At 41.0% G+C, this 20,822-nt stretch overlaps 1 protein-coding gene across 1 annotated transcript in view; it reads right to left on the bottom strand.

The window, feature by feature from the left end:
- DLC1 (DLC1 Rho GTPase activating protein) overlaps positions 1-20,479 on the bottom strand; it is a 665,949-nt gene extending 645,470 nt beyond the window's left edge. The window contains exon 1 of the mRNA XM_082244040.1: positions 20,358-20,479. The gene's annotated coding sequence lies outside the window, so the exon portion shown is untranslated. The remainder of the gene's footprint in view (positions 1-20,357) is intronic.
- Positions 20,480-20,822: the final 343 nt, after the last annotated feature.

Raw genomic sequence — 20,822 nt, 5'->3', positions numbered from 1 at the left:
GCCACGATTTCGTCTGTAAACAGTGCAGGAGCCATGATGCACACTTACGACAGGGCCTGGACAATTTCCGGAAACGTGTGCACGCAGCAAAAGTTTCGTTTCCGGTTTCATGTATAAATGTGAGAACGCGGTTTTGTATATTCGCGAATTCGCGAATAGTGAACATACACAACCATTAAGCAGATTTAACTTAGAAAAAGAAATACAAATACATACATTTGTGGACACCAGAAAACTTTATTTAGACACATGAAGACATTTTAAAAAAAAAATTGGAAACATGCTGTTTATTACATTTGTATTTTTCAAACCAAAACAACCTTTGTACAACATTTAGACCATATACATCGACAAAGAGCCCATAATCAACAGATGCATGTGCAGATTGACAGAATTATGTTAACAGCAATAAATACTTACAGAGAGTCAACACACAACACAGCCAAATCTCACCTCCATAAATAACAAAGGGCCAAAAATGTTACCCATAAAACATGTGACACACAAATATATTGGACCTCTTCGTAGGTCAAATCTTTCCTGATGTCTGAGTGAGCTATATATAATCCAAGCAAACACACCCAGAATGGTAACGCCCAGTCCAAAAATTAACTGTGTGTATCCTGTGTGTTTTGGAGCATGCTCAGTTGCCAAAACAAGGGAAATAGAAATGAGGAATAGAAATGTATGTAGGTGTGTATAGTATATGTGAATTGAAAAAATTCTCTCTTGAAGTTTGCTAGTCATTATTTAGAATGTTTAGATACAGGAATACATACATATATATACAATTACGTGAGAGAGAGAGAAATATATATTTAGGGAAACAATTGAAACACACCTTTTGGGATTTGAGAAGTGAGATTGTGACGATTGAACAGATATGTAAGCCAACAATCTGACTCATCACTCATGAACATCCCTAAATTTGGCGTGGCAATTATATCAGGCGTTCTTATGTGCATTTTGGCTGGCGTTTTCCCAGGCGTTTTGACATGCATTTTTTGGGCAGGCATTGTTATATGAAATCACCTACAAAAGCCCCAAAAACAGACCACAAACACGTACATGTGAACGTAGCCCGTTTGGGGGCGTTTGAGGGGGATTTGTCCAGCTCAAGGATCAGCTCCCAAAACAGGCAAAAAATCCAATCCTATTCAGTTCAATGGCCCCTGTTCCCATGTGAGCATTTTGACGGCATGAGGAAAACACCCAACGCTCACTGAGAAATAGCACAATGATTAGGGAGTCTGCCTTCCTGCTGTAGGTTTGTAAGTTCGAATCCGGAAGGTGCCCTCTGTATGGGCAACACTTGGATATCTCCAATCCTCCAAATGTTGACATCATTAATTTTGTTCATGTTTGAAAAAGGCATGTGTATCAGCAAACTTTTAATCCAAAGACATGAACAAAATACAAAAGATGCCCCATAAAGTCAATATGTAGCAATATTGTGAGCTAAAGCTCTATTTGTTTGTTGGGCATACTTTGCTAATTAGCCAAGTATAAGGGATATATATATATATACCTTCAGTTAAATGTGTAGTAAAATGGTAACACTTGGCCATACCCATATGGAAGAAAAGGTAGTATTTGCAATATATTTCTAAAAACATTCTTTGGAAACACATAAAATATTGTCAAAATTGTGACATTTCCTTGATATGTGTGAAATGCTAATAATCTTTCTTTGAAATATGTTTTACATCTATTTTTTTTCTATCTGACGACCAATTCCCCAATGTAATATTTTGTGGGTTTTTTCAGAGAATGTGGAGGTTCTATATAAACACTGTAGATTTGACTGCTATGATTTCGGAGTTAGCAGGAAAGGTGTATGGAATGTGATGGTGTTTACTAAAGGATCCCTTGTTGGAAGTGTGCATGTTTTTCCAATTCCGCCGGTTTTTGCCATTTTCTATGGGCGAGACAGCGGATTTGCAAGCGGTATTCAAAAAAAAATTGACCCAAAATCGCGCTGGCGAAATTTTTTGAGCCAATTTGACGTTGCGCATGCGCACATTCGCGAGTTCGCAGCTCGCGGCTGGAGGAGCTGTTTAACCTTTCCACACTTTCGCAGATATCTCTCTTTCTAAGTCAGTTTTTGAGATTTTTTAAACGCAAGTCATCTCCAAATTGACTTCCACACCTTCCACAGTGATTTGGGATTTTTGGGGGTACAGGGGAAAATTTGGCTAAACTTTAGTCGAGCTTTTAGCTGGCGTGGTTTTAAGTCGCGCTCTGACCATATTGCATCTTAATGAATCTCACACTAGGCGCTATTTTCCGCCCGCCGTTCTTTGAATGCCAATTTCAGACTTAAATAATCGCCGCTTCGCAAAATCACGCCGAAACGCCAATTCGCCGTACTATGAATCAGGCCCAGAGTGTTGAAGTGAGAAACAATCAAGAATGAAAAACAATCCAAAATAGGAAACATATTCAATATTAGTGGTGCATTTTATCATATATCATGTCTGATATACGTATATCTAATATAGATAAAAAGAATATGTGTGGAAAGCTTTATAAAAGTGACTTTGAAATGAAAAAATAGTGATTATTATTATGGAATAAACAGTAAAAGTGTATATTGTTAAAATAATTTTTTGTTGTATATAAAGTGTCACAAAAAAATTCTTGGTTTCTAAAAAATCAATTTGACCGATATTTAAAAAAAATTATAAATGAATAAAGTGTATTTCAGAAAGGGAGTAATGTAAAAACAACTCCAATCTGTATTTTCTGCCCAACAATCATATGTGAAACAATATAGTAATGTGGAAAATGAAAGAAGAGGAAAAATTGTTCCTGCATAAATTGCCATGTGTATGTCTCAAAAGTACATTTTCCATGAAGCACATATGAGTGAAAAACACCAATAAAAATACCAATAAAAATACATGAGAAAAAAAAAAAATCTCTCGTATGTGTGGTCCATGCATATTTGAGAAGCAAAATGATAATCTCAGTATGCGAACAGACACGCATGGTTCACGATATCCAATGTGATATGTGTAAAAGATATGTGGTGCATAATGATAAAACCAGTGTTCCTCTGAGTAGCAATATGTATCAATTTAAGTGTTACATTAATATATCATGACAACACATTGCTATATTAAGAACAATACAAACACTGGTATGCACTTGCTTTCTCATGGACTGAAATTTCCTATATAGTGTTTAAAACCACAAAAATCTCTCTCTGTAGAAAAACCTCCAAAGAAGGTTTTCAAAAAAGAAAGGAAATTTGTTTGGGAAGAAAAAAGAAATGCAAAAACAAAAACAAAAACGGGTACGGTTTACTGTATGTCTATTGGCTGAATTTAGCTAAACATAGTTTTCCATTTGTGTTGGAATAGTCAACCATTATTGTAGAAAACCCGATATGTTAAAATCGGCCAGTCTATGGGCAAGTGTGGGAATTAGTCTCATCTAACTCAATCTGAGCCAAAAAATAGATAAATGCTATATCTCCGCTATGGATACTGACATAACCCACAAATCCCAAAAGCAGGGGAAAGAAAATTTGGGAACGAACCTCCAATATGATATTTTAATATGTGTTTTATTATTTTAATATTTTAATATTTTAATATTAAGGATCCGTGACAGTAAAGATGACCTCGGAACATGCAGCCGAATATGTCAGACGATATATCACTGGTGGATCTATATACTATACGAGCATACATAGTCCGAAGTCACTACCTTAACCGTCATTGATCCTAAGAAAAACTTTTAAGTGTCATTAAAGCTCTTATGTGTATATAAACACATCCTGGCTAAATAGAAAAAAAAAAAGCTCCGATATTTTTTGTAAAAAATTAGTTGTCACAAAAATATCTGGTATAGTATTACCAAAACAGGGAAATGTATATTTTTTATTTTTTACTGTTTGTATTATGGTTATAATGATCATAATTCTGGACAAGATTTGATACTAATAAATATTAAGTGTAAAAATGTGTTACGTCCCACTCAAAATTCATACCTTTAGGTAATCTTGTGTGGAGTTTAAATATCCAGAAAACTTCACGTTTGCAAAGTATCTGGAAAGTATCTCCTCCTCTTTTAGGTTTTAGGATTTTTTCAATGACCTGAACCATGACCAGTGAAATGTCTCCTTCATGTAAGTCATTAAAATGACGAGTGACATTGGTCGATTTGAGACATCGTATGTCGCTTAGATGTTCTCTAAACCTGTCTTTGAGTCTCCTAGTTGTTCTTCCGACATATTGGGTTAAACACTTTTTACAGGTGATCAAATATATAATATATATATATATATATATATATATATATATATATATATCATATATATTCAGAATTGCAGAATATAAATATAGAGAGACAGGGTCACCTGCAGCCTGTTTGGTGCTTGTTGGTGTATTTTGATGTGTATGCTCGCTGCGTGCAATCGCTGAAGTGCAGAGCTTGAAGTGCACATCACTTGTAGAAAGAATCACTTCGAGAAAGAAGCCTTAAGGAAATATGCCCAGCAACTTGCTCCCCCAGCAACGTGCTGATCCCTTAATGGTGCACTAAATTTATACTGGTATAAGGGTGGGGGTGGAAATTCGTTAATAAATTATAAGTGAATATATGGATGCCTAACAGAGTGGATCTTTCACTTCTAAAGTCAGACTAGTAAGAGGCAAGAATGACTATAAAGGCCTACTCATAAAGCATGGTAAGACCCTTCAGAACAAAAAAAACATCAGGGTAATGCACACAGGGCACAATATGAAAAAGGCCACACACCAAAAAGCACAGATGCCCCTGTGATTAAGGTTTCATATGCATAGGCATGTGCATGGGGTGTGCTGGGTGTTCCTTGGCACACCCTGATCTCCGCGTGCGGCACAGATTCCCCCTACTGTCCCCAAACCCCCCTCCCACCCGCAGCACTGCTGGCATCCCTCCTCTCCTGTCCCACCAGCTTCTGCTGCGGACACAGAGGGGGTGTTTCAGGATGAAGCAGGGAAAGGGGTTGATAAATATGTCAGTTACTGGCCCCTAACTTTTCTGAATGAGCACAGTAAGTGATTGATACCAATCATTCATTGTGTTCATTCATAATGGTACAATTCATTCACTGTCTAGAGCAGTTGAGGCTGCAGAGAAAGGCACTGGGATATCTATAACCTCAGTCCCTTTCTCTGTCTCCAAAGTGAGACATCACAGGTCTATTTAAACCTCTGATATTTCACAAAAGCCCACGAAAAATAATTGTAAAAAAAAAAAAAATATATACAATATATATACATTGTAAAAAAATAATTAACATTTTTTTCCACATAATAAAAATAAAAACTACTTACAACATCCACTTCCCTGCTGACACCAGTCTCTGCCTTACTGACACCGTTCACTGCTCTACTGGCACCGTACTCTGTCCTACTGACAAAGTCCACTGCCTTACTGATACCATCCACTGCCCTACTGACACCATCTACTGCTCTGCTAACACTGTCCACTGCTTCACAGACACCGTGCTCTGCTCTACTGATACTGTTCACTGCTCAATTGATCGCTGCTCGATGATACTAGGTGAATGTCCAAGTGAGGAATTACATACAGCTTTGGTGACTCAATGCCAATGGTATATGAGTCCAATAGTTCTGGTAAGTGTGTTAATTACACATTCAGTGGTGGAGCGCTGACCAATTGTTGATTCTTGGAAGCATCACTTGTACACGTGGACATTCACCTAGTATTCCTCATTGGACTCACTTTATATAATTGGTGTCACATGACTACATATATTCGCTTTTTGACACCTTGGACTATTAAATTGTTGTTGGTGTTCACTCACTCCACTTATTATTATTTTATAACATCACTATTGTAAAAGCAGTACAAGCAATAGTTATTTTTGACATTCCAATACAAGCTTACTTGATAAATCTCTTTTTGTGTTGTGAGTGCTGCCTGTCTACTGGCCATCTCTTTCTACATCTTCCTAGATTCACTGCATACTTTTCAGCTTCTACTCTGCTTTTTACTCTCAAATTAACATATGCCATGTTACCTTGCTACCTGCATATTGTGATGTATGTATTGACTTCACCTCCTGTAACTACTCCTCACAGCAGTTCGGAAGGTAGGCTCTGTGAAATGTGTAACAAAGCAATGATTACCACCAGGACATAGTGAATGCATTTCACAAAAGTCAAGGAAGTGAGTGTGTAGGAATCTAGGAAAAGTAAGTTTACAAACTTCAAGATTGCTCAGACTAATAGGAGTAGGCTAGTATTTATCAAAATACAAAGTGGTATAAACATTTGATTTTAAATCTTGACCTTAAATATGTTTTATAATGATTATGTTTAACCACTTCCCACCCGCCCTATAGGCAAATGACAGCGGGAAGGTGGTTGCATTATCCTGACCGGACGTCATATGACGGCGGCAGGATAATGCAGTCTGCACGCCCCCCGGGGGGTGCGCAGAGCAGCGATCAGTGGTGCGGCGTGTCACTCTGACACACCGCATCTCCTATTTCAGTAAAGAGCCTACTGACGTAAGCTCTTTACCATGTGACCAGCTGTGTCCAATCACAGCTGGTCACATAGAACACAGGAAGAGCCATTGGTCGGCTTTCCTCAGTTCGTGCCTGACAGGCACGAGTAGAGAAGAGCCGATCTGCGGCACTCCTGACAGGGGGGTCTGCACTAGTAATCAGAGCATTGATTACCAGTGCAGACCTTTGGGGGGTGCCACTAGAACCACCAAAGATGCCCACCCATGACCCCAGGGATGCCCACCATGGCCACCAGGGATGGCAATTATGGCTCAGGGAGCCCGCCAGTGCCCTCTCCATCAGGGCTGCCCGCCAGTGCCATCCCCATCAGTGCTGCCCACCAGTGCCCATCATTGCCATCTATCAGTGCCACCCACCAGTGCCCATTATTGCCCACCAGTGCCGCCTATCAGTGCCCATTAGTGCCCATCAGTGCCGCCCATCAGTACCAATCAGCGCCGCCTATCAGTGCCCATCAGTGCCACCTATCAGTGCCCATCAGTGCTGCCTATCAGTGCCCATCAGTGCCACCTATCAGTGCCCATCAATGCCGCCTATCAGTGCCCACCAATGCTGCATATCAGTGCCGCCTATGAGTGCCCACCAATGCTGCATATCAGTGCTACCTATCAGTGCCACATATCAGTGCCCATCAGTGCTGCCTATCAGTGCCGCATATTAGTGCCACCCCGTCAGTGCCTCCTCATCAGTGCCTGTCAGTGCGGCCTTATCAGTGCTCATCAGTGCAGGAAAAAACGTATCTATTTACAAAATTGTATAACGTAAACAAAAAAACTTTTTTTTCAAACTTTTCTGTCTTTTTTTATTTGTTTAGCAAAAAAGAAAAAACCTTGCAGTGATCAAATACCACCAAAAGAAAGCTCTATTTGTGGGGGAAAAAATTACATAAATTTGGTTTAGGTACAGTGTTGCATGACCGCGCAATTGTCATTCAGAATACAACAGCGCTAAAAGCTGAAAATTGGCCTGGGCAGGAAGGGGGTGAAAGTGCCCAGTATTGAAGTGGTTAATGATGAGGAAGGCCTGGTGAGCAAAATAACTCTTTAACGTACACTTGCACTTTCGAAACTTGAAGCCAGGGGCGTAACTACAGAAGTTGCAGGGGTTGCAATTGCAACTGGGTCCCATGCTCCAGGGGGCCTGTGCTGCTCCCCTGTACTCCTGGATAGGAGGGGCGGTGGGAGCAGCATGTAGAGAAATCACTGTCCTCCTTTTTCCTCCTGTAGCTGCAGTTAATTTGTGTTCTGCTGTCTTTGGGCCCCTTAGTGCTCCCCTGGTCCCTCCCCAATGTGCTGCCCCCCCCCCCCCCCCTCTGTGTTCCCTCCCCTCTCCTGCTGCAGGGGATGTGTCACAACAGAGAACCAGGAAGCGGTCGGTAAATATGTAATTTACCAGCTCTTCCCTTTTCTGAATGGACAGATTCATAGTCAGTGACATTGTAAAAAAATACAATAAAATGATAAAAAATAATACAATTAAAATACCAAAAAATAAAAACTACTGACACCAGTGGGTGAACTTCCAGGATCGCAAAGGTCACACTTGCAACCGGGCCCTGGCATTTCACCACTGTGGGGAGGCCCCAAGATGGTGGGAAGGGGGCCCACTGCAGAACTTGTGAAAGGGTCCCTCTGCGAGTAAAGGGCCCCCGGATCAGTGAGAGGAAGGGCCCAGGCCAGGGGTCCGGGGGGCCCTTCATGGTTTCTTGCACTGGGGCCCTGAAGGTTCTAGTTACGCCTCAGCCTGAAGCTATTATGTTTGACAATCAGCTGTCACCCCCTACCATTAAAAGATTTTTTTCCATTTCCTCTATGCCTCTCTGATTCTCAACCAGCTGCCATTCTGCCTTCTCTAATCCTCCCAGTGGTCTATGATCAGCTGCCATTCTGCCTCATTCCCCTGTGATCAATCCTAAATAGATGGCCCAATTTACCAATGGCCAACCCAGCTAAAATCGAAATATCTGATTGGGCAGCAATACAAAGTATTGTGTCATATATCTCTGAGACGCCAACAGCTATTCAGGCTAAATTAATGTATTCAGCAAAAAGCACAGATTTACTAATGATATGCAATACAGTGGTGAAGCTGGTCAAGTACAATATGAGGAAAAATTTGTACTGAAATTTTATCTATATTTTGGATAGTGTAGGAAAAACTCCTGTCAGGTTATTTTTAGCATCAGTGTCCTGTCACCCTGTTCTATAGAAATAACGGAATGTGAGATGAAAGCACCAAAGAGAGGTGAAACCCAATTTTAGACCCATGTCCCTGCAAAAAGTGTCCCTTTAGAAATATTACCTCTATTCTTACTCCAGTAATGACATAAAATTTTGAATTTCACAGAATTGTCACTTTCTGTCCTGGCAACAATGGCTACCAGAACAAATAGAGTTTGTGAATTGAAATCGTAAACTTTGAAAGAAAAACACACACAACCTATATTTTAACTATGTTTAATATATTTAAGTTTGAATTTTTGGGCAGACTGGTCCTTAAAACCTATAACGGTTCAAGCTGATCAGGCCCTGGCCTTTAGATGTCCTTTTCTTTATTTGCAGATAGATAGGACTGTCTTCAGTAAAATAAACTGTATTTTATTTGGAAGAAAGTTCTGGAGCCATTATTTGTGTATTTCTTGTATGCAGAAGAAGAAGTTGGATTGATAACAAATGTTAGAGGTTCACAAAATCTTTATTTATGCAGAAGGCAAGCAGAAATAATGAAGGGATTCTGTTGATGTTTGGAAAGGTTCATAGGGCATCTCTCCAACAATTGAATTCAAGATACATTTTTATTATTGATGCTTAACAGCGAAATGCAAAGACGATTTATTTTGATCCAATTGTTATGAAACATTAAAAAAAAAGTTTGGTTTTACTGCTACATATGTTTACCAGCATGGAAAAAACACTTTTGAAAACCTACTCCACCTTCTCAGGAAATATGCTTGTGTAAGACTGGTTGGTCATCTGAATTGTATTATTTATTAAGTGTTTTGTTCCCATTAAATTTTACAAGCTCTTGCGGTAGTCTAGGAGGGGGGCATTATTACACATCATTTCTCAATGACATTTCAGTATAAATTGAGCAACTAGAAGGTTGCCCCTTGACACTACATGTAAATGGAATGGTGAGGACATCTAAATTCACTTTGTGATCTGGTAACTCTAGAGTATAAGAGTACATTTTAAACCAGAGATCCACATAACGTGGCATATATCTGCCATCCAGGGTACACAATAAAAAAAAAAATGCTAATAATAATTAATTAGAAATTGTTACCTAAAAATAAGTGATTCTTCATTTTGATTGAGTTCCACCCAAAAGTTGAACTTCCGCTTTAAATACTCCTGACCCCCTGACATGCCACATTTGGCATGTCATTTTTTTTTGGGAGGGGAACAGGTACCTAGATTTCACAGGTACCTGCTCCCACTTCTGCTCAGGCTGCCTAGGTGGCTCCAGCAAAAGTTCTCTTCTCCCCCTTCCTCCCTGCAATCTTCTGGGACACGTCACAGGTCCCAGACGATTGCCCGGCCATTCACAACGCGCACGGTGACTCGTACATGCACAGTGCACACCCAGCTGTGAAGCCGCAATCTGTCACAGCTGGGTGCCCACACTAGAGATGGCGGCGCCGCCGAGAAGAGAGGGATAGGATCGAGGCTTTGGGCGGCCACATTGCTGGATCATGGGAAAGGTGAGTGTGTGTTTATTTAGCGCCGGTTCACATTACCGCGACGCTACTTGCAGGGGCGACCTCCGAGATCGCGGTGCGAGCAGCGCGCCGCGACCTCGGAGCGGCCGCCACGGACTTCATAACATTGAAGTCTATGGCGGTCGCCTCCTGGTCGCCCCAAAGAAGCTCCGGACCCTTTTTCTAGGTCGGAGCGACTTATGTCGCTCCTATTAGAACGGGTCGGTAGCTTCCCTATGGGAGGCGACCTGCGGCGACCTGTGAGGCGACCAGGTCGCCTCACAGGTCGCCCTAGTGTGAACCGGCACTAAAAGTCAGCAGCTACACTTTTTGTTGCTGCTGACTTTTTATAAACACAAAAATGAGTGGAGCTTTAAAGAGGAAGTAAACTTATTTTTTTTTCAAATGGCGGACAAGCAGGGTATTTATGACAGAAGAGACCCTATTGGTCTCCTTTGCCATAAATGCCTCTTTCTGCCTGTCAGCTGTCATGTTCACTGAGCCACACATGCTCAGCTCAGCGAATATTTACAGCCCCGATCGGCCAATGAACCATGCCGCAGTGATGTGACTCCCCTGTGCATGCGCAGGAGTGGCATCATTGTGGCCTGGCCTATCAACTGGCTGAAGGCACAGGACCTGGAAGGAAGATCGGGCAAAGATGGAAGCGCCGGGGGCCTGCTGGATCGTTCCCAGTGCTGTGCTGAGAGGACACCATAGGACAGGTAAGTCTGCCATAATGTACTAATATGCTGTGCATACTAGTACATTATGACATAAGCACCCTGGGGGGGCCTTGAAAAAAAAAAAATTACAGCGGACTTTACTTCCACTTTAACCACTTAAGCCCCGGAAGATTTTACCCCCTTCTTGACCAGGGCCTATTTTGCGATTCAGCACTGCGTGATTTTAACAGACAATTGCGGGGTCGTGCGACGCTGTACCTAAACAAATTTGACGTCCTTTTTTTCCCACAAACAGAGCTTTCTTTTGGTGGTATTTGATCACCTGTGAGATTTTATAAACAAACAGATCTATAAACAAAAAAAAGAGCGTAAATTTTGCAAAAATAACAATATTTTTCACATTTTTTATATGAAATTCCCCCCAAAAAAAAAGTAAAAATCAAAATTTTTTAAAATTTTAGGCCAATTTGTTTTATGCTACCTATGTTTGGTAAAATAAATCGCAAAAAGCGTATTTTGATTGGTTTGCGCAAAAGTTATTGCGTTTAATAAATAAGGGAAAGATTTTTGTCATTTTTGTTGTTTTTTTTTTTAACAAGTAATGGCGGCGATCTGCGATTTTTTTTGCAGGACTGCGACATTGCGGCGGACAGATCGGACCCTTGACTGACATTTTTTACACTTTTGGGGTTACCAGTGACATTACTGCAGTAATCGGTGCTATACATATGCACTGTTACTGTAAAAATGACACTGGCAGGGAAGGAGTTAACTTTATTGGAGATGGAGGGGTTAAGTGTGTCCCTAGGGGCGTGTTTCTAACTGTGATTGGCTGTGGCTACTAGTGTAAGAACAGAGATCAACAGTCCTACATAGTAGAACCGTGTGATCTCCATTCTTACACAGGGAAGAATGACAGGCGGCTTTGTTTACATTAGCCGCCTGCCTTTCTTCCGGTGTAACCGACGATCGCGAGTGCCCGGCGGACATCGGGTTTTTAAGGAGTGGGCAGCTGCCGCGTCCTTAACAACTGATGAGTCATCAGCTGTCAACAGAGCTTCCCACTGACAGCTGAATGTAAAAAAAATTGCTGTGGGGTCCTATTCAAAATACATACCAATATTCGAGCATGCAGCACGGCAAGTCAGAAAGGGGGGGGGGTGAGCAAATGCCCCCCCCCGAACCATAACAGGCCACCTGCCCTCAACATTGGGGGGGGGGGTGCTTTTGGGCAGTGGGGCTCTGCCCCTCACAAAGCACCTTGTACCCATGTTGAGGGTGCAAGGGCCTCTGCCTCACAACCCATGCCTATTTGTGAATGGAGCCCACTGTATCTATGTGTGGCACTACCCTTGAAGGAGCCACTGGATTTAATTTTCCCCCTCACAGCACCCACGGCCAGGCAAAAGGGATCCTCCAAATGAGTCAATAAACAGTCTAGAGCAGGGATTCCCAAAGTACGGCCCTGCAGCTTTTGCAGAACTACGATGAGGCATTGTAAAACGCTGACATTTACATACATGACTAGGCATGATGGGAATTGTAGTTCCTGAACAACTGGAGGGCCATAGTTTGGGAATCCCTGGTCTAGGGTTTTTTTTTTTTTATTCAATTGGGAACAGTTAGCTTGAATGGAAATTTGGGGTGCATGGGGTACCCAGAACTAAAGAAAAACTGTACACTCCAAACAAATGGTTGAGAGGCTGCTAAGTCTCTGGCTGCTGTAATCCAAACTGCGAACTGTGCTGCACAACAGTGGGAGTAATAGTGCAGCAGCAACAAGGAATCAAAAGTTCCAAACAGTTTTGTTAAAAACACAGCAGCTTGCTGTATTGCATGACACCTGGCTGCTCTGGTCCCAAGGTTGGAGAATTTAGCATGCTTCTGGCTGTCTTGCACTGCACTTGAGCTACACTTGAAGTCCAAGACACATGAAGTATTGCGCTTTACTGTCCTCTCCTTCCAGTAGAGCTGGCTGATGGCTGGTTTGTCTTCACTCATTCCTTTTTAGAAGCTCCCAGAATCCAAAGGGCTGCTGTCTTGGCATTCTGCTGGATAGGCAGCATCTGATTTGGCTAGAAGTCTGCAGCTAAGCCTAACTGAGACTAAAGCTTGTGAGTTTCTGAAGCTTTCTTTTCTCTTCCTCTTCTCCGTTTTGCTCCTTTCTGCCCCAGGGGCAGAACCCCCAGTACAGGGGTCACCTCCAGACAGCTGGACCCCGGATCCTGCTCCCAGACTGCCAAGCTTCAGAATAGTTATGGGTTGTTTCCCCACCTTTTGGGCCTGCCTCCCAAGGGATTGGTTGAAGCGCCGTAAATGTTCAGGCTACAGCATCTGTCCCCCCATCCACTTTGTTCTGGAAACATTCAGAGAGTTCCAGAAGACACAGGGAGGTAACAGAGTCACAGTCTGTGAAGCACTGCACAGCCTCCTAAACACAATTACCCCATCTCCCCTGCTAACAGAGAAGCCAACTACATTTGTATAACAACTAGCAAACTAGGAAGGTGCTACGAAAGCAAATATCTCAAGGACAGATATAGACAAGAATAAGCTATTATGGATAACCCCCTGCATTACTGCACACAACAGATTAGAACATCGTAGTTAATAAAGCTGTTGTCTACAATATTTATGTATTACTGCACTGTTTCACATTTCAAATTTGCCAGGACTAATATTATCTTGTAAAGATATTCCCCGGAGTTCATAAAAACTGGCTCAGACAAAGTTTGCGAAAGTGTCTCTCATGTGTTCTAAAAGTGGTGTAGCATGCGCTCAATACATGTACCTGTCTAGAACTTGTACTTGAATTTGTCTCATGCTGCGCCACTTTTAGAATGCACACTTTAGCTAAATCTGTCTGTGCCAGTTTATCTCTGTACACCAAAAGAAAGTTGGTCTTAATTAGCTCTACTTTCGTAAGATACGGGAACTGTCAGTATTTTAGCCAAATTCATGTACCTGTCTAGAACTTTTACGTGAATTTGGCTCATGCTGCACCATTTTTAGAATGCACATGAGATACTTCTGCAAACTCTGTCTGAGCCAGTTTTCCTCTCTACGCCAAAAGAGAGTTGGTCTTAATTAGCTCCACTTTTACATTTTGCGCATTCAATGCAACACAATGTAAAAGTGGTGAATTTAAGTACTACCTGAATTTGGTTCATGAGTCACTCTCAGAATCAAAAGTGTTGTAAATGCTTCATGAATTTAAAGCAACACTTTAACAAAAGGGATTAACACCAGAAAAGTGGCGCAGCAGCTTTATTGAATTCTCCTCTGATGAGCTCAGCATGTTCTAATGCCAACTGTGAAAGATGATAATTCAACTAAACTTGGGGAAATTTCCTCTCACTTTCTGTTGCATTACCAAGATAGGAAAAAGTGATATTTTAAGTCATCCCTGCTCAATGCAGCGCTAAGGGAAAAAGTTTGGCTTCAAATACACTTCAAACAAGATGTCTCACCAAACATTTCCTTAGCTATTCCTGAACCCCAAGGGGCAAAGTGCATGCAGCCCTTATTGTAATTTTTCTCTAAGTGTTCTGGATGTTAAGCTAGCATGGTGGACAGCACCCCCTTCCCCCACTGATGTTCAACTACACTGTTCACAAACAGAACAGAATATAGAGTTAATTGCGAGTGAGAGCGCTTGTCCTGAGCAGCAGAAAGGCACCTGAGATGAGCACTCTCTCTACTCGAACAAGGGGAGTGACAGGAGGATGAAAATTGGTTTTGAGAATTGGGGAAAGAGAAATAACCGCGGAGACAAGCATAAAAAATACAGGTGCCAGAAAGGAAGAGGAAGAGAACAAGATTAGCCCCAGGAGGTGGGAGAATAAAAAAGAATGTGAGGACAAGATGACTGAATACTGGTCCAGGAGAGAAGAGGAGGAGAAAGATATTGGCAACAGAGGGGGGGGGGCATAGCAATGGGTTTTCTTTAAAGCTCCCCATAGGAAAACCTATAAGGTTCTACATTTATAATTATTTTTTTTTATTACATTAATCAATAAACTAAACTCGTTCATCCATGTCTTTATGGACCTTGCTTTGTGCACTGGTCCAAATCATTTGGTGGAGGTGGGATTATGGTATGGGGTTGTTTTTCAGGGGTTTACAATTCGGGCAATGTTGGCACTTTAGATGAGACACTGGCGAGCACTGCTCAGCGTCTCCATCCCTGTGTATAACAAAACTGAAGAAAAAAGGGGTTGGGCTTGGCCCCTTAGTTCCAGTGAAGGGAACTTCAATCAATCCATGGGCAGGCTGGTAGTACTAAAGTTGATCTTTCGATTGACTTCAGTACAATCAACATATAATTATTTTTCTTACAATTACTGCCAGCGGCTTTAGCTGCCAGCAGTGATAATTGTACTCTGACAGTGGGGAAACCTCCCACTGTCAGAATACAATAGCACAGTGAATGATTCTCCCATTAAAACTGATTGTGTTGATGGGGAAAGTCAAGCAACTTTCTTTCCTTCAATTGTATATTCTATGGCTTGCTTGACAGTGCACCCAGCACAGATTTCTTTTATGGTGTGGCAATGGACCTGCACTGCTCTTGAATTCAGAATGTGTTGCCACTCTCATGTAGGCTGTGCCCGTTTGTTTTTACAGTGTGAGTAACTAACAGCATTGTCACTGCAGATTCACAAGCCTTAGTTTGTCATCTAGCTTCGGGCCACACCTAGTGCTGTCTACTGCCTACTGGATTGACAGAACTGCATTTGATGCTAAAACTCGCCCGCTGAGAGCTGCAGTGTCTGGGAGGGGGAGTGTGTGAGACAAAAATGAAAGAGGATTTGTTTAACCACTTCATACAGGGCACTTTCACCCTCTTCCTGCCAAAGCCATTTTTCAGGGCTGTCACACTTTGAATGATAATTGCGCAGTCATTCAACACTGTACCCACATACAATTTTTTTCATTTTTTTGAGACAGAACTTTCTTTTTGTGGTATTTTTTTTAATCACAATTTTGGGATGTTTCTCCCTTTTATTCGTCTCTAAATGGACATATTGAAGTCTATTATATATTTTTTTTTCCATAAACATTTTATTGAGAGAAACATAAAGAATATGCAGGGTTAACATATATTAATACAGAAAACAGGACAATGTGTATAAAGGAGAGCAGCCCAAGGAACAACAAACTAGGCTGTACTCTAACTCAGGTTCGAGGGGATCCCTTTTTGTGGTATTTAATCACCACCAGGGTTTTTATTTTTTGCTAAACAAGTGAAAAAAGTTCTGTTATCTTCTGTTCCGTTATAAAATTTTGCAAATAAGTCATTTTTCTTCACTGATGTGCACAGATGAGGCTGCACTTATTCTCACTGATAGGCTTCACTGATGGGCATGAATAGGCTGCACTGATGGACACTGAAGAGGCTGCCATAATGGGTACTAATGGGCACTGATTAGGAGGCATTGATGAGGCACTGATAGGCTGCACTGATGGGCACTGATAGGCTGCACTGATGGGCACTGATAAGCTACACTGATCTGCACTAATGGGCACTTATGGGCACTGATAATCAGGATGATGATCATCAGTGTACTGACAGCATTGGCTGTTCTTTCCTCACACAGAGGCAGCGTGTGAGGAAAGGACTGCTGATAACCGGCAAGTCTGTTTGCTTGTGATCAGCTGTGATTGGACACAGCTGATCACATGGTAAAGGGCTAATGGGATTGGCTCTTTACCGCGATCTGTGACACAGCAGTCACAGATTGCGCCCGCGCCCAATGCGTACGGTTCTGGGAGGACATCCATGAGTGCCCTTTCTTAACTGGACTACCCCGCAGTATGCTTTTTTTTTTTTTTTTTTTTTTGGCTATAGTGCAGTAAGGAACAAGTTAATCAAGAAGTTAAAATACATTTTTGTTTATTTATTGAAACTTGTGCATCACATTGTAATTTAATTTGGTACTTGTTTAGACTTGTTTAGATTGTCATACAAGAACCTAAAACCTGGAAACTGTAGTGTCCCTTTAAGAACAGAAGGCTGTACATCAATAAAAAAAGTAGGAGAAAGTAATAGAAACTTCAGTCTGTATATATAGTAAGTTACATTTCAGACATGACTGCACAGGAAGAAAGTTTAAGATCCAGCTAAACACTGGCTCACTAAATATCACAAAAAGAAATATAGAAGGAATTTAACTGGATTTCATCATCTTGCTTGTTTCCAGGGAAGGATTTGCTGCAGTGTAATAAACAAACACTCCAACCTAAGTCTATATCTTTTTGATTGATAATGGAGAGTTAAAGCCTAGCCCCCAACCAAAACTGTTTTTTTTTATTGTGAAGAAAAAAAAATGCTATCCTTGTCTGTGATCATGCTGGGAAAATTGTCATTTACTTGTTGATCCTGTGACGGTAGTACACAAATAGGGTTAATGTTTGTCACTGAGGCAGTGCAGAAAAAAAATACTTTGTCCAAAGGTATAACCTCAACCCACTTTACTAAAATGTAGTTTTTGTTTGTTTCCCTGTTGCAGACAAAGCCAAGCCCAATATTTCCCACGCACACATACAAGAAACTGGCAGTAGTGGTGGGCGTTGTAATGACCATAGGCTGGAAACCGTTGATGATCAAAGTGAAGAAATGTCATCAGCACATCAAGGATTCCTTGAAAGGGTCCAAAGCTTTATTTTCCTGGTCACATGATAAACATAAAGCAATGTTTTGTAGCCACGCATGGCCCCTTCGGCAGGCAAGTGACAATATGGAGTCAAAACCAACAAGTATTTAACAGAAAATCCACCAATCAGTGCAAACAATTTTTGGCCCACCCCCTGGCATCATAAGGACGTCATAAGCCTGCCATTACACCCAGTTTAAACTTATGACATAACTGCCAACTGCACGGTATATAACATCTGCTGCAGGGATTAAAGAGGTTGTAAACCTGATTTTTTTTTTCACCCTGAAAGAGAAACACATAATGAGCTAGTATGCATCGCATACTAGCTCATTATGAAATACTTACCTTAGAATGAGCCCCCGCCATGCCGCCCGCTTACCTCTATGACGGGCGACATGTTCAGTCGCCCGTCTTCCGGGATCGCAGCATCCGGTCATCTGATTGGCCGGAGCCGCGGTCACGGCACGGGACTCTGAAGGAACAGCACCAGCGGCCGTTCCTTTAGAGTGCATGCGCCAGTGACGTCACTGGCTACATGTAAGGTAAATATCTCCTAAACGGTACATGTTTAGGAGATATTTACTGTACCTATAGGTAAGCCTTATCATAGGCTTACCTATAGGTACAACTTGCAGAGGAGGGTTTACTTCCTCTTTAAGTCTATTTCAGCTAGATTTGGCCAATTATGGTGAATAGTTAAACCTGTTAGAAAAAGGACTATGTGTAGCAAAGTGTTGGATAGCCTTATTTATCTATGCAAATATTACAATGCATATTTTAATAAAACATCCAAAAAGCAAATGATCTATGGAAATGCAAAATAAATCTGGAGTTATGTCTTTCTTATCATTCATGCTTGACAGTTTTCTGATATGTAAAGTTTGATTACAGCAAGTTTTTTCTCATCCGTTTCACTTGATAAAGGAGTGCGCATGCAAGGGTGTTCGCGCATGCTCCGAAACGCGTAGTGAAGTCCCTTCCGCCCTTCCGCCATTCTGCCCTTCTCATGTTCCTGACGTCAGATGCTGCCAGCCTAAGCCTCGCAGTCTCCACCTCCCGCCCGCCCAGAAGACAACAGAAAGCTGGCACTCTCCTCTGTCTTCTAGGATATCCTGGGCCCTGCGGATCGTGGCACAAGAACTATGGAGCCACTGATGTTCTAGACACATGGTTTATCTCTTACCTCAATGTGAGTTACTACATTTTTATTGCTGTATTAAATTTAGATTGCACTCAGAGGCACTCTCCTTTCTTCTTTTCTCATCTGTTTCAAACTTGATATTTAAGCATTGAGTCAGAGAGATTCAGGTAAGTGTGGGATGGACTGGTCATCTATCTCATTAATCATTAATGGTTGAATGAGATCCTAAAATAGCACACCAACCCCATATTATTTCATTACTTCTATACATATCTGAAACAGCCATGTTCATAGTAGGCTTGTAAAGTTTTTATGGTCCAAAATAGTCAACAGTTACCTAGATACAGGAAAACTCTATTCACTTCAAACATCCAGTCACATGCAAGGAAGAGTTATATTTCAATAAATCACTAATGGGGAACAAAGAATACATCAGTATTAATTATTTAAAGGAGGTTTATTATTTTTAATCTTTGCCTTAACATTTACCATAATTACGAAAGGTCCAAAAAAGAAAAAGTAAAGTTGTACTTTAAGTCATTTTTTTCCTAAACATAAAGTATTGTAAATGTAATAACAATGTTTGCACATCTCCGTGTCCTTTGGGAGGTATATACTTAAAGCACAGCTTACTTCTCCCTTTAATTATGCACTCTTAGATCTCTTTAACGATTCTGTATTCCTTTGCTTTTTTAATATGTTAGACCATATTATTCACTACACAGTTTACAGTGTGCATATGGAACAAGCAGGGTCTTTCTCATACAACTTATGAATTAGTTACAGACTATTATGAGCAATATACATTAGCAGAACATTTGTGTAAATATTGCACAATAGTCTTACCTACAATATGTACAATGGTGCATGACGATCTTAGGACAGGCGAAGAATCCTATAAGCTGGCTAGAGAAAGCTTGCAAGTGTTACGCCAGATTGCTGTTGTGCAGCAAGCATTTTCCTACTGACTGAGTAAACACCCTTCCTAGCTGGAATGGACTTTAAATTGAGTTGCAGCCTCTGAGGCTTTTTCTCCCCAGTACCTTCTGTCTTTTTAAATCAGAAGGATATTTTATAGAAAAAAGGGCCCTCAACAAGCAGAGATCGAGATTACTTAGAAAGTATTTCCTGCCTTGGAGAAATATGCACCAGAATAATTACTAAAAGAGAACAGCAAGGATGGAAAAACTAGAAACTAAAAATGGAATCTGCAAAAAGAAAATAAGAGAAGAAAAAAATATTCTCTGCCGAGTCTAGAGGTTTTATTTAGGAGACTGTGGCGCTTACGCCTACGAGTCTGAAACAGCAGAGCACGAAAAGGGAAAAAAAATGATTCTTAGACTCTCTACTGTCCAGCTCAAATATTTTTATATAATAAAATTTAACACGATGTTTTGTTTTTGAAAATATTAAAGTTCTGCTATTCCAGAAGTTTTTTCCCTAATATACTAGGATATCTTGTGTTCCCATCTCCTAAGTCGTAGAGACAAGAAGAGACGTATATAAACATATACATATTTTTACTACAGCCCCTTTTTTAGAGTTATCAAAGCATAAGTATGTCAACACATAGGAAAAGACTATGTCAGGAGTCATTTAATACATCAGCTTACAACGTTACCTCTCGATGAGACCACCAACTTGAGATGTTGTTGAAACGTACAGGGAAACGTCCTCTTAATGATCCCTCTAGAATTGGGCTGACACTGTTCTAAGTCCTGTAATATGTACAGCAAGTTTTCCGGATAACCTCTCTGTCTCCAGGCTTTGTAAAACTGTCAACTATTATCTTTTTTTTTTTTTCGCTCTTGTGTCTCCGTTGAATTACTTCCTTCTGACTGCTCTGGTCTAGGCTGAGAACTTGGATCCTCATTTGGTTTTGATTAAATCCAGACAGGCTGCTTAAATGTTCAGATGTAAGCATAGAAAAAGAAATAGCACACAGAAATATAACCACCAGATTTATTTGATAATTACTGTAGCAAAAGCTGGTATCTGCTGGTGTGATACTATTATAAACATTTTTTCTTCATTACATGGCATGAAAGAGTATTTTTCTCTCTTAACTGGTTAATGTAGTAGTATT

The sequence above is a fragment of the Pelophylax lessonae genome (genome assembly GCF_965119305.1).
Source record: "Pelophylax lessonae genome assembly, chromosome: 1".
Classification (NCBI taxonomy): domain Eukaryota; kingdom Metazoa; phylum Chordata; class Amphibia; order Anura; family Ranidae; genus Pelophylax; species Pelophylax lessonae.
This window is presented reverse-complemented; position numbering and strand designations above follow the sequence as displayed.